Below are 14,107 nucleotides of genomic sequence, written 5' to 3'. Positions count from 1 at the left end.
TCCATTTGGGCACCTATGTCCAAAGTACAGCATAGTCCTACTCCCTGTAATCCATCAAATGGTAGGATTTTTCAGCAGGACCATAACAGTGACAATCCAACACAATGGTTGGTTGCTCTCTGTTCTGCACAGCAGCTGTACACCACCACCACCAATATTCTTGGGTGTTTCTATAGAAATAGCTGAATGCAGCAGGCCCACACCGAGAACCATCCTAGGCAGATGACGCATGACTCTGCAAGAAGCCCCAAAAGACACAAACAAAGTAGAAGGAATAAAATAAACAAGATTTTCTGTGACCCTAAGGATGGGATTATAACATTTTTTTTTTTAAGCTTGAGCAGGAAGCCTTTGTAAATTACATTTCTTGGATTTTATTGTATTATCTTCATGGCACAGTTATTACACATTAAAGGTAATGACTCTCTTCTGCAAGTAACCTAATATTGAACATGATTGATAACCCCTATCTGGGCTTTAGAGAATGCTGAATTTCCTAAATGGAAGGAGGGAACTGAGTTGGATGAGGTGAATAGGGAATAGCTTGAGTGGATTATGTGCGTGCTTATGAAAAACCAACGGCTAGGTTTTCATTAGATCACAGTATTTTCTTGAAAATACCCACTAATGGCAAACATATGGGAAAAAAATCTCCAGATCTTCCATTTGTGGGTAATTCTGCTCAGACCCCAAAATATATATATTATTGTTGTTCTTATCCATTTGATAATTTTGTGAACACACATACAACACAAAGACACACACACACAGTACCTACATGTGTGCACACCAATGCTCACACATTGATGGGAAATTCAGGCTCAGATTTTATATTTCAAGGGAAATGTGTCCATTTTGATTTCTCTTGTTCCTTTAAATTATGTTTGTGGCCTGGAATCACTGAGCAGACTGATGCCTGGTTATCTTGAGACACTCTAAAGCACCAGGTTTGCTCAGGCACTAAAGACATGGGGCAATATGGGGGGCAGCCCAATATGGGAGGGCATGCAGAGACTTCCACAGGCAAGACAGAACAAAGTGTCCACACTCACACAAACACCATTTCTCTGCTAGATCTGTCCTTTTAAGACTGGGTTAACCATCATCTCCAGTGAGTAAGAGGCAAAACCAAATTCATAGTAGTTTTCTGACCCTCTAGCTCACCAATTTATTAATGAACCATCTCACTGCTCCAGCAAACCTAGTCAAACTGTCTTGGCTACATTCATTACTTTGCTCTTAACTAGGAGAGGGAGGGGAAAAAAAAGCCACAATAAGTTTTTTTTAAAGTAGCAGTTAAATTTAACCATTTTAATTATAGAACAGAATTGTTTCTTTGTGAAACAAAAAATATTACTTGTAGGTGTGGGGTGGTTTTTTTGGGGTTTTTTTTTGGGGGGGGGGGGTTTGGGGGGTTTTTGTTTGTTTGTTTGGGGGTATGTTTCAGTTTGGTTTCTAATGGAAGTTAAACCAAAGATCTGATAATCTTTAAAAAGCACTATACAATCACTTAATAGCCTCCTAATCATGAAACCAGAGCAAGCCACTGACAAGGAACAGTCTCTGCTGTAACTGCAAAACACATCAGTGTTTCCACCTGCTGTCACACTTCTTTGGCAAAGCTGTCCTAGGAGCTTTAAAGCTATTTTATTCATTCAAGCACTCACATTGTTAACTTCACCCTCAAAAAAACACCCCAAAATACAGTACATTAAACACAACAAGACAGTAGAGAAACTTTGATCTGGTGGTACCTGACAGTTTGTCAAAGCTTTGGAAAGTGCATTTTTCTCTTCCTGCAGAAGGGGAGAAAATTCCTCTTTTCTGTCCAGCAGAGCAGGTATGGAGGGAAAGAACAGGGAAGATTACCTGGAAATTATTCCCTTCAGCCCTGTCATTTGCCAGAGAAGGAGCCACCAGCTGCTACTCATCCTTCCCGAGACCTCAGCAAGCTCTGGGAGGGCAGCAGGATCTCGAGAACAGCATTTGTTAGAGCTTGTGTGAGGTCAACATGGTGGCACTACCAGGAGGTGGTAAAGGTTATTTTAGAGACACTGTACCAAACTTCCAGAAATTCTCGATCCATCTCCACTCCTCCTCCTCACAAAGACACTGATAAACATTTTCAAGGTACACTGTAAAATTAAAGTGCCACATTATGGAAATTGGTATTTATCATGTCAGCCTTTTGATTTTTTGAAGGCTTGGCAACTCTTGTACTTGACATTATAACAATCAAGTTGTGGAAAGATTTTTTTCTACTTTAAAAGTGCTTCCAGTAACAGTTTCCTGAGATAAGTCTCCATCAATAATAGCCCAAAATATTTCTCCTTTCTTCTTAAACTTGTGTCAGGTACAAGCTGGGGCCTCTATGACATGAGATATTTTCCAGATTCAAGAGCTAATAAACAGAACAACCTCATGTATTCAAACACTAAAGAAGGGAAACAATGAAAAATTTTAAAAAAACCAAAAGCAACTGCTTGGAACTATGGAGAAGGAAATAAGTCATCAGTTCAACAGCTCTTGACATTATTTATTCTCTCATTCATGTTACAAGGGAGGACACTGCACAAAAGTGGTTGAACAACAACCTATGACCTTCAATAACAAAGTCAGGGACGAAGTTTTGTCCCATGCAAGTTCTGTAGATTGTCCATTTTCACAGACATGTTTGCCTGTCAATCTTTCAACACAGCAGTTTTACATCTTTACTGCGCCAACAGTGTCTTAGAAACATCATGCCCTTTTTAAAATAGAAAGGTTCAGAGTTTTTTCTAAAATATTCTCAAACTTAAAGGCAGGAATTCTCTCCTTTTCTTTTTTAAACTGTGCCCAGAATGAATACTGACTTCAAAACGTCACGTCCCAGTAAGTCCATCAGAGGAAGGCTGAGGTCTGAACCCAAAACACCAAATGCTCTGGGTTTCCCTACAGCAGCCTCCAAGCAGCCAAGTGCTTATCTGTGCAAGCAGATCCACAGAAATCAGTAAAGCATGAAGCATGCAGGAGATATCATGACACATACAGTTTGCAGTTTACCTGTAAGGCTAAGTGGAACTTAAAATGGAATATTTGGAAGTGAATGGAATGAACAGAGAATGTTACCCCATGATAATAAAATTGACTCGGGTGACTGAAAAGCTGTCTACATAAACGATATGCAGACTGCTGGACTAAAATTTATGCACAGTGATTGAAATGCAGTTTGTGCCATAGGTTAAAAATTACAGCATTATAATTCTGCAATATTTCATCCTTCATGTTTTGATTTTTTTCCTTGAACTGCTCTTAGAATCATTTTTCTTGACAGAATTTTTCCTTTTAAACTTGAATAACCTCATTCTTCTTAAAAACTGTCTTTCTGAGCTTCTATTCCAATGCATCAAAAGAGCAACACATGATCATAGCAAGTAATTTGCTCAAACCATACTCTCACTACTCAACTTTGAAACAAATATACTCAGGTATTAGTTTCTAAGAATTTGTTTTCTTCCTACACTGGTTTAAATGTGGTAAACACTACACAAACTTTGCTGTTTCCAGCTTCCCTCTCTGTTAGCTCAGAATCAGCTGTACACTACAGTGAAGAACAAAGAAACTCCCAGCTTGCCTCCTTACCAGAGAAGCAAGAAGTGTTAAACTGTGCCTTAACTGTGCCTACCACACACTTAAAATGTACAAAGACAAAGAAGCAGTGCACGGTATCAGGGAGATCTAAACTAGCTTCTAATATGCTGCTAGAAAATAGTCTGAAAAAGTGCATTTTTGCAGTACTAAAAAGTACTAAAAATGTCAACGTTCAAAAAAAACTCCCAAAATATCAAAGCAACAAAACAAAACACCCACCTCCACCCACTTCTCTTCCTTGTGAAGCCCAAGAAGTACTCAGCCCCAAAATAAGAACTATTTTTGAATGCAAGCTTTTCCCAACAAGGGAGAAACAGAGGAAATACGAAAAGTTACATACAGTAAATTATTTTTCCTTACTTCAGATGCAAATAACTAACCTACAGCCAACTTCACTGCCTGTAGTGACCAGTGCACAACATTTAACTAGCTGTTGATCCTTAAAAGTTATTTCTACTCCTAGATCTATTATTAAACTTTGTTTCTGAAGGAATATGCATTGGGCTTGCAATATCCAAAGAGTACATTCAATGTAGTTTGCCATATATTTCATCCATGCTAAGAACTACTGTAACTTTTGAAGTAAGGCAGCCTATTGTAAATGACTTGTAATTTTGGGAATAAGGGAAGAAAACTAACCAAAAGGTTGCCAAAATTAGCTTACCTCTCTAAGCTTTCATTTCCCAAAATGATTTAACAAATGCCTCTTTATCATACAAAAGCAGCATGTTTGTGGGCAACTGAAAGTGAGTAGTTGAGCTCTCAGACTGAAACAGAAGTGATGAATGATAAGAAAGATCTTGGAAGGGGGTTAATCTGTCTTTCTGACAGCTGAGTTAAGATAGGGGTCATTGAAGTCTCCCTCAATCCTACTGTCATGGTTTGAGCCTGGCACAGAGCCAGTGCCCCCCATGAAAATGCCTCACCCTGGTGTCTGCTGTGAGATGTGACCAGGAATAAGCAAAACAGGCTCTAACTTAAACATAAAGGACACTTTATTACTTAAACTACAGGAAAATAGGGAAAGACCATAAGGAAAAAAAAGAAGAAAAGAATTGAAAACCTTACAAAAAAAACCATTTTCCTCCTCCCCACCACCTGACTTTCCCAATCCAATACATTCTCCCAAAACACCCGGTACGACACTTTAGTATACTCAAACATCAGTTCATGAAGAGGAAAGGAGTCCTTCTCGTTCCATAGGCTTCTCCTGGAAACACACTGAAACCTCGTGTGCTTCTCTGTTACTTCGGCACCGCCCGGGAAAAAAAAGTCCTTCTGCCGCTTGTAACATCGTCCTTCCATGCCCAGTGCTCTCACCACTGAGACATGGACCAGAGCTGCTTTTAGGGTTGTCTTTCAAGGATGCCTTGTCTCACTCCAAAAAGGCACAGTCTCTGCTTTTGGGACATCTGTCCCCCCCATATTTTTCCAACCCCCTGGGGCGGGCCGGGGGGTCCTCACGAAGAACCTTCCTGGTTTTGAGGCACTGCCTCCCCCTAAATGCAGTCTGTGTCACAGGAACAACTGAGTCCATAGCCACGAGAAAAGTCCAGCCAAAAGGCCACTCCAAATCATCTCTCCCCATCCAATCATCTCCACATCTCATCTCTTATCTCCCTTCTTATTCAGCTTCGAGGAGGATTAGCATTTTTGCAAGGCCCCAATCATGCAAGAAAGGGTTAAAAGTTTTCAGTCTCTGTCGGTCCGGAGCGACTCCCACGCACGCTGCCCACACGCTGCCGCTCCGGCCGGGCACTCTCCCTCCTTCTCCTCCCGACTGGCTGCTCTCCTGGGGGGGGGGCTGGCTGCCCGAGGGCTGACTCTCTGGGATCTTCCACCCTTCCATCCTCGAAGCCCCCCCGAAGCCCCCTCAACCCCATCTCTGTCCAGGCCCCGGGCCTACCGCATGGCCGGCCCCTCCCCCGCCCAGCAGCAGCGGGCTGGGCGGGGGAAGAGATCTGAACTCCTCGCCGCGAGGTCCAAAAAGAGGGAGTGCCAAGGGCAGTGCCTTGCTTTTAACCCCTGTGTATTCTCGGAGGTGTGTCCAAACCCCACTGGCCACACCAGACGCCAGTCTCAAACCCAAAACCTTCATTGGTTTGACCACAGCTTCCCAGAATTCCCACTCCTTCCTGGTCAAACCACGACACCTACAAATTAGTCTTACATTCTCAGACACAAAATTTCAAGGTTAAATCTACCAAAGCCATTATAAATAGCAACTCAGTAGAATCCTTTACTGAGGTTCAAGTAGTTTTCCTACCATGCACACAGAGCCCATCTACAGGCACCTTCTGCTGAGAATTATTTTGACTCATGGTACCAATCCCCTCTCCCCAGCTTGCTATCCCAACCAGGGCAGTTCAGACATATCCCAATCAGCTCAATGTATTTCCACTCCCACAAATCAGTTCTGAGGCCCAGTCAAGCTGCCCACATGAATATTGAATGAAAAGTAAAGAAAGATTCAAGTAAAAACTCAAACTGGAACTTGTCTGGTACACACAAAAGAGGGATTCACAGCTTGGAAGGAGGAGTCAAAGCAACCTGGAGACACACACAAGCTGGGGGGCCTGCAATAAATGGTCATTTGTGGACCATCCTTGGACAGAAAAACACTAATACTAAGTAGGGTCAAAGGCTTTGAGCCACTAAAGCAGGAATGACTGAAATCAAATCTTGATAAACATTTCCAGCTATGATTAGAAAACTGCAAAAGAAACCCTGAAAATACTAGTTAAGCACCTTTTTCCAAGTTTACTATTTCTTAACACATTTATGTACAACATCTCTTGCTTGTTACACTTTTCTCAAGAATGTTCTGAACTCTTGAACCTCATAGAAGGAAAACAACAATTTCAAATAACTGACTTCAAATCAGCTTTTTATTATCCTTTTTCTCGCATGCCTGTATTTATGTTGAGAACAGTTGGTACTGACAAGAACAAAACTGTACTTCATTTTCAAGCACAAAGCTCCATGCAGGGTATTTGAATTGTCTGTAAAGACAATACAGTCAGAGTGCTCTCTGATTTAAAAAAATATATACCTAAAACTCACAGGTTCAACTCAGGCAAAACCCCAGACTTTTGTATTTTCTTCTACTTTATTCTCATCACTCCCCTTCAAGAGGTTACAAACAGCAATTCTCCCAAGCAAATATGAGTATCTTATGAACTGCCATGAGTCACTTTTTTTTTTTTTTAATTAGCTTGATGTTTTCCATACAAGGCACTGCCACCATCTCACAGATATCCCTGAACAACTGTGAGTACACTTAAACCACACAGACTCATTTTATGGCTGCTCTGTGAATCAGCTCTCAGATCCTCACACTTCCCTTCAGAAAGTCAAACTTATCTTCAGGACATGTTCCAAGTATACAGTACTTAAAATTGACAGCATTCCTATTCTTTAATGGTGGAAGAAAATGCATTAAAAACCAGCTCTATCACTGCAATTATGACCTTTTCCTGTATCTAATAATGAAAGCCAAACCACCTCATTTACTCTAGAAAAAGGGAATAGACACATAACTGCTCCAGAGTGATTTGCTTTTTCAAATGCCAATAGGCATTCTGGGATAGTAACTAGTTCCTGATGCTCCCCAGTGCTACATCTAGTAACAGTGGATGATTTAGGAATAAAGATCAGTTGGTTTTTTTGAGTTTTTGTTTTGGAGGTTTTTGTTTGGTTTGGGGTTTTGTTTGTTTTGTTGTTTGGGGTTTTTTTTTTTTTTAATAAAATCATCACATCAAAATAATATTTGTGCTTAGTAGTCAATACCAATGTTCCTAACACAGGAGGGGCTAAATCATTTCCTGTATTATCAACTGATCATTTAGATCTAGATATACTGTCAACAGTTCACAATACACTGTATACATTGCTGACAGGAAAATAAATCTATAACCTAGACTTCTGCGGAATCTGTAAGCTTCTGAAAGATAGAAGGCATGCCAGACTTGCTTCAGAAAAAAGGGTTAAACCCAGCTGTGGTTTGCTTTAATTTGTTTGGCATTTGGTTTTCCCTAAAAAAGGAAAAGCTGACAGGCGAGTTTGGAGAGAGGAAGAAAAAAAAAAAAAAACCCACCAGATATGTGAATTGGTGCTGTGGTGGTGCTGGGAGAACAATCTCTCAATGAGTTAGGTAATTAACAAGTCCAGGTAAATCCAATATTTAATGTGGAATGAACTTTACTATGAAGATACTGTGCGTAGTTTAACCTACTGCATGTACTATTTCCATTCCTTACTAAACAGAATTTGAGGCACAACTTATTTTTACGGAGGGGCCACTGCAGGTGTAACACATTATACCAGCTTTAGTTCCAGTTTTGATCCTGACTCTGCATGGCATTATCCACACCTGTTGTAACTTATTGCAGGGGTTCCATACTGTTGTCTCCTTATCACAAAAGTTCCATACCTTCTTGGTGTTTCTCACAGGCAGCTCCTCAGAGCACTGACTCTTTCTTCTTCTCAAAGCAGCCAACTGACTCCAGTCCCTTCTCACCCAGCCCCCCACTCTTTTGTAGCACTCTTCTTCTCACCAGTTACAGCTGTGGCCTGGTAAAGTCAGGCCCGTTCCTAATCTTTGATAATTGGCCCAGCTGCAATTCCTTAGGGGTTAGATTACTTTCTACACTATCTCTATTTCCTTATATTCTATCCCCCTACACATACAAATTCAGAATATTCTCTCTGTGTGTGTTAGGAGTGCCACAGACACTGCGTGACTTTCACAGCATCTGTTCTACCAACAGGCTCATCCTGAGCCTCAGCATGTGGAGGCTGCACTGCACATCTGCCCTGCAGATACCTGAGAGAGGACAGCTAACAAACACGGGAAGACCTCCTGCTGGCAGTGTCAGCCATGGGGGTCTCCACTCACACAGGAAAACACTGCACTGGTTTCCTGGACCCAAGTGTGCGCCATTGCCATTTGTTCCATAGCAGAAAGTAGATTACAGGAAAGCCACACATGCTACTCCATACAGACCATGCAAGGCCTCTATTACCATCTATTCAAGCTCCTCACCATGTAAATTGTGAATGAATTGCTAATTATTTCTCATTTATTTCTAGTTCTAAAAAAACACTGTCAGGAAAGCTTTCTAGTAAAGGTTGCTAAAGAAAATAAATCACTAAGTATTAAAATCTCTTGGATCAGCAAGGAACCAACAGAGAAAAAGGAACCAATTATTCAGTACAGCAAAAGATCAGCTGCAAGGTTTGACGTCTGTTAGCTTATTTTAAAGTATATTTACCTGCAAGTGGATGTCCAGAACCACATTTGCTGAACACTTCTCTTGCCACTTTGAAAACTCAGTTGCAGAACCTATACATCCTGCAGTTTGCTAGCCCAGCATGAAAAAAGTGAAGCCTAGAAAGAAGTCTGCCACCCATCAAGCAGACCTGGAATTACTAAAATCAATTTAATCCTTAGTCACTAAAATCAATTTAATCCTTAGTCACTAACCTGTTTGTTCTTTAGCTATTTAAAACAGAAAAAAAGAGAGCTTTGATCCAGGTCCAATAAAAATATTGTTGTTTACATACAATGTTCAATATGTTTGGCATGATCTGGAATTATTTCAGAGATTGGCAGTCTATTTCACAACTCTTGCTATTAACACTCAAGATTCTTCTGGCTCAGAAACGCTGGAGTGACTTTCTTGCAGCTAAACATTCACTTACCTGTAAGGAAAACAAACTTTAACAGCTGCTGCCATATCTACTGAAAATACAATGGTATTTAATTTCTCCAGAGGCTAAAGAGTGTCAAGACACAACTGGTACCAACTTTTAGAAGGTATTTGACTACCACAGATTAAAAAAAGGTAGACTGAGCTTGGTAACTATTGTTTGCATTGGTTTTATTCTTTTTATTTAATTTTATGAAACCTTCAATTCAATACGATGGAAACAGATACTTCTTTTAAAGACACTGGAAGGTTGTTAAGAATTTTACTGTATGGTTGGTATCTTGCTGTGGCAGCCTTGAACACACCTTCACATTGTACAGGAACTGGTGGAAGGCTTGACACCCATCTGTTATCTATTGGCATTTAGTAGAAGAGCAAAGCATTTGTTGTATCAGGAAAAAAATGAAGGGTTGCAAAAGAAAGCTATTCTCTCATATATCTGATCTAAACAAAAGCAGATTTCACAGATATTTGCTGAAGCAAAATAGTGCTTTCCAAAAGATTTGGGGAAAATGCAGTTCTTACCCACACCAGACAACAGATTCTGGTGCAGCCATGGTCTCAGAAATCAGGGTGCCCCTCTGGGCAGGGCCTTGCACATTTTCAGCACTTGCCATCCAGTTTCCACAGCAAAACTGAAAGCTGCCATCTTGAATCATGGGACATCAGGCTCTATTTCCTCCCTCACAATGCACTCCGCTGGCAGCTGTAAGACCAGCTTGCACTGGGGCCACTCCTCTGCAGAAACAGATCTTCCCTTTTCCCCTGGAATGCTGCCCCTTTCCTCTCCACAGTCCTTAAACACCAGTGTTAAAGCTAAAGAATTGCTTTGTGCCTACAGCCAACTGATGGAAAGCCTAGAAAAATATTTTTAAACTCCCCATCTGAGCACAGGAGATGCATGATGGGTTCACCATTATTCTTTACTTTTTACAGTTTGCTTATAGCAGGAAGGAGTTCACAAGATTTAGCCAGACAAAATAAACAAACCAGGAAAAATACACACACTATTTTCCACCTCTTTAATCACATCTAAGAACCTTTTAAGTTCTTAGGTGGAGAACTCCTCCTGTTACTCTGTCTTTCTAAACCCACATAGCAACCATCTTCGGGGATGTACAATTACACAGCATTCAATGCACTCACTTTGACACTAAAATGCATCATAAAGCACATTACAACTCTCCAGCATCCCAAACATATCCACCACCTATCCTGACAGCCACAGACAACAGCCAAGAAGAGATTATGGTTTAGATCAGACAATTTTATAAGTATTTTATTTACATTCAGTTAACACAACCATACAATTAAAATTGTAGATAAAACATCTTTGGCTAAGATTTAATACCTTCAGTTAATGCATCCTCTTGCCAGCCTAGATCATACATTTCAAGCTTGGCTTTGATAAGATAGCTCATAAACTCAATATTCCCAATACAAATGAAGAGTACAGACACAGAAGAGAGTAAGACAAACAAAAATTTGCGCTTAAAACCAGAAAGAAAGAAATCAAAGGCACAAATCCCAATTACTTAAAAGTCACTTTAAAAAAAAAAATCATAGAACCATAGAATGGTTGGGTTGTAAGGGGCCTTAAAGATCATCCTGTTCCAATCCTCCTGCATGGACAGAGACACCTTCTACTACACCAGCTTGCTCAGTGCCCCATCCAACCTGGCTTTGAACAACTCCAAGGATGAGTCATCCACAACTTCCCTGGGCAACCTGCAGTGCCTTACTACCCCATGAAAAAAAGAATTTTTTTTTTTCTCCAATTTCTAATTTAACCTACTGTCAGTTGAAAGCCATACCCCTGGTCCTGCTACTATCTGCCCTCTTAAGTAAGACTCTCTTCCCATTTTTCTTGTAGATGCCCTTCAGGTACTAGAAGCCCATAATGGGGTGACCCCTAAGCCTTCTCTTTTCTAGACTGAAAAATCCCAATGCTCCCAGATGGAGACAGTTGGAGAGCAGCATCCAAATCTGGAAGTATCATTGCAGGTGGGGTCTCACCAGAGCAGAGCAGAGGGACAGAATCCCCTCCCTTGCCCTGCAGGCCCCTCTCTGATGCAGCTCAGGATACAATTAGGTTTCTGGCCTGTGAGTGCTGGGTCGTGTCCAGCCTCTCAGCCCCCAGCACCCCCAAGTCCTTCTCCCCAGGGCTGCTCTCTCTGTCTGTTCATCCCCCAGCCTGTGCTGACACCAGGAGTTCCCCTAACCTAGGGGCAGCACCTTGCGCTTGGTCCTGTTAAACCACACAAAATTCCCATGGGCCCACTTGGCAAGCTCGTCCAGATCCCTCTGGATGGCATTCCATCCTTCAGGAGTGTCAGCCACACCACTCAGCTGGGTATCATCTGCAAGCTTGCTGGCGGTGCACTTGATCCCTTTTGTGTATTGTAATCTATTCCTTCTAAACACTTGCTCAGGCAAGAACCTGTGCACACTGCCTTGGCAAGGAGACACTGATGCCCTCTCCCTCAATGTCTGTGCCAGTAAACCACTTAAGGTTTTAAGAAAAGCTGCTGAATTTGTGGATTTGACTTTTCAGTTATTTCATAAAATGGAGGTCAACAAGAATTTAAACAATATAAGTTAAAAAAAGAAAGGCCATGCTGACCTCTTCTACTTCTCCAGCCAAACACAGGATGTCTGCTGGATTAGCCAAGGGGCATGCTGCTTGTTAAGTACCCAGTGTTTTAACACAACATGCTTTCATTCTGGTATAAACACTTAATAGCAAGCACACATCACGAGACACAGTGGAAGAGCTCCCCTACTGGGCTGATTGCTCACCATTCAAAAGCTTACAAGCCACTTGAATTAACTCCTAAATAAATCTCTATACCTACCCCTTTTCCCCTCCCACAGCACTGTAACCCCCAGGGGCTGGCAACAATCCAAGCCAGAGCTTGTGTTACTGCAGAGCCCAGGAACCTCTTCATACCATTCCCTCATCCCAACTTACAGCTGGCCTTTTTGACTGAGAATATGAAATGTTGTTAAAAAATTGATAACTTCCTGCTACTCCAGTCAAGAAGGGGAAATGGGGAGTATCTAGAACTAGAAAGCAGTAGGCACAAAGTGTATTTGGAAAACCACAGTTGGTGAAAAATACTTGCCCTTCTTTGTACTTCAACTACCATGAAGTACATGACTTTCAGTTATGTCATGTCAGGTATTCTCTGACTTTCAGTTAAAAACTATAGTGTGATGCAAAATGGAAAGCCTGTTTGCAAAGTAAATGCCATTTAACAGACCAAAATCATACTGTAAATTGAAGCTATGTAACATCTCTCCTCTGCTCAGCACCAGGGTCTTTGGAGTCCCATTGCTTTTTGTAGTTAGTCATGGTGCATAAAAAAAGTAGGTACTAAAGTACATGCAGGATTGAAAGCTAAAATTTCAAAATTATTTTGTCATTTTCTGAGGCCTCCTCAGATCTTTCTATAGCCTTCCTTCTGCATTTACACTAATCTTTGGTACATTTACCTATATAGCATGCCTAGTAGGAATGGAGGCCAAGCCATAGCACAACTTGCAGAGGAGCCCAGAGGAAAGAAAAGCTCCCAGATGTGTCACTGAGTTTCCAGAAGCTCTGCTGGGAGACTGCAGTGTGTAAAAAAGAAAGGAAAAGCATCAATGAATATCTCTGGTCTTCGCTTCAACTGTCCCAAGACAGGTGTTATCAGCAATACTTTAAAGAATAACATGGCAGCCAGACAGACAGAACATGGGAATTCAAGACTAAAAGATATCACTTTCTCAGCAGCTCTCATGGACAGATTCCTTAACAAGCATATTTTTTGGGTAGAGTTTATTATTAAAATATCATATACTCCCCATTTATTTGAAATCCTTCTCACACTCTACTTGCCCAGCATGCATAGGATTTTAAAATTTCAGTGATCATTTCTTTGCTGTTTCATATTCAGCCACTAAAAAGGAGGTAAAACATAGCATTAGAAGTACCATGTAAAAAATATTACACCAGAAACACAGCCCAGCTAGAACTTCTGCTCTAATCAACTAACTGCATCATGTCAAGAAAGATGCAAAACACTTCAAATTCAATCTGATGTGGAATATACCACAAGTCACCTTCCCCTTCCTCCAATGACCAGCCTGTCCTAAAAAATGAGGACCAATGTCACATAGCTGATTTCAGAGCATCTTCATCCTGCAGTCACAGTAACAGTTTCTTTCATAGGAAAAGTTAATATTTAAGTAAATAAAGGAGGAATATCTTCAGAGATTGTTTCAGTATTGTATCTTTATATGTTCCGTAATTTATCTGCTACAAGTTCATTGTAAGCTTGCTCTCATTTTTGTTGCCTCCGTGTTTCAGTGGTTAGGAAGAGATTGGCCCAAGAGGGAGCCTTTGGGTCTGGGACACATTCAAAAAGGCACTGGGGACCCAGGGCAAGGCAAGTACCATGAATGCAAACACAAATCAACAGCTGGATACAGTTCCACTCTGTTTCAGTTTTTCCCACAAAACCACAAACACTGTGAGATACCCTGTTGCTGGAAACCCCCTTACCAAATCATCTGCAGACAATTAATACATCACTGCAATTTTATCTGTTTCTACATTAGAGTAGAAGGAAGCTTGTTATGTCCCAATACAAACACAGGCAAGGTTTAGCTTACCCAACAACATGTGAAATCCCATATTACCAGCAACTGACAACATTCAAATTCAAGACACTGGCTAGCTACCACTTTTTGCAATCAGCAGTAATTAAGAGATTAATATGACA

At 41.0% G+C, this 14,107-nt stretch overlaps 1 protein-coding gene across 1 annotated transcript in view; it reads right to left on the bottom strand.

Moving 5' to 3' along the window:
- Nucleotides 1-14,107, bottom strand: part of KIF26B (kinesin family member 26B) — a 276,588-nt gene that overhangs the window by 219,673 nt on the left and 42,808 nt on the right. The gene's annotated exons all lie outside the window — the stretch shown is intronic.

The sequence above is a fragment of the Zonotrichia albicollis genome, chromosome 3, assembly GCF_047830755.1.
Source record: "Zonotrichia albicollis isolate bZonAlb1 chromosome 3, bZonAlb1.hap1, whole genome shotgun sequence".
Lineage (NCBI taxonomy): Eukaryota > Metazoa > Chordata > Aves > Passeriformes > Passerellidae > Zonotrichia > Zonotrichia albicollis.
The sequence above is the reverse complement of the archived record's forward strand: the minus strand, read 5'-3'. Positions and strand labels throughout refer to the sequence as shown.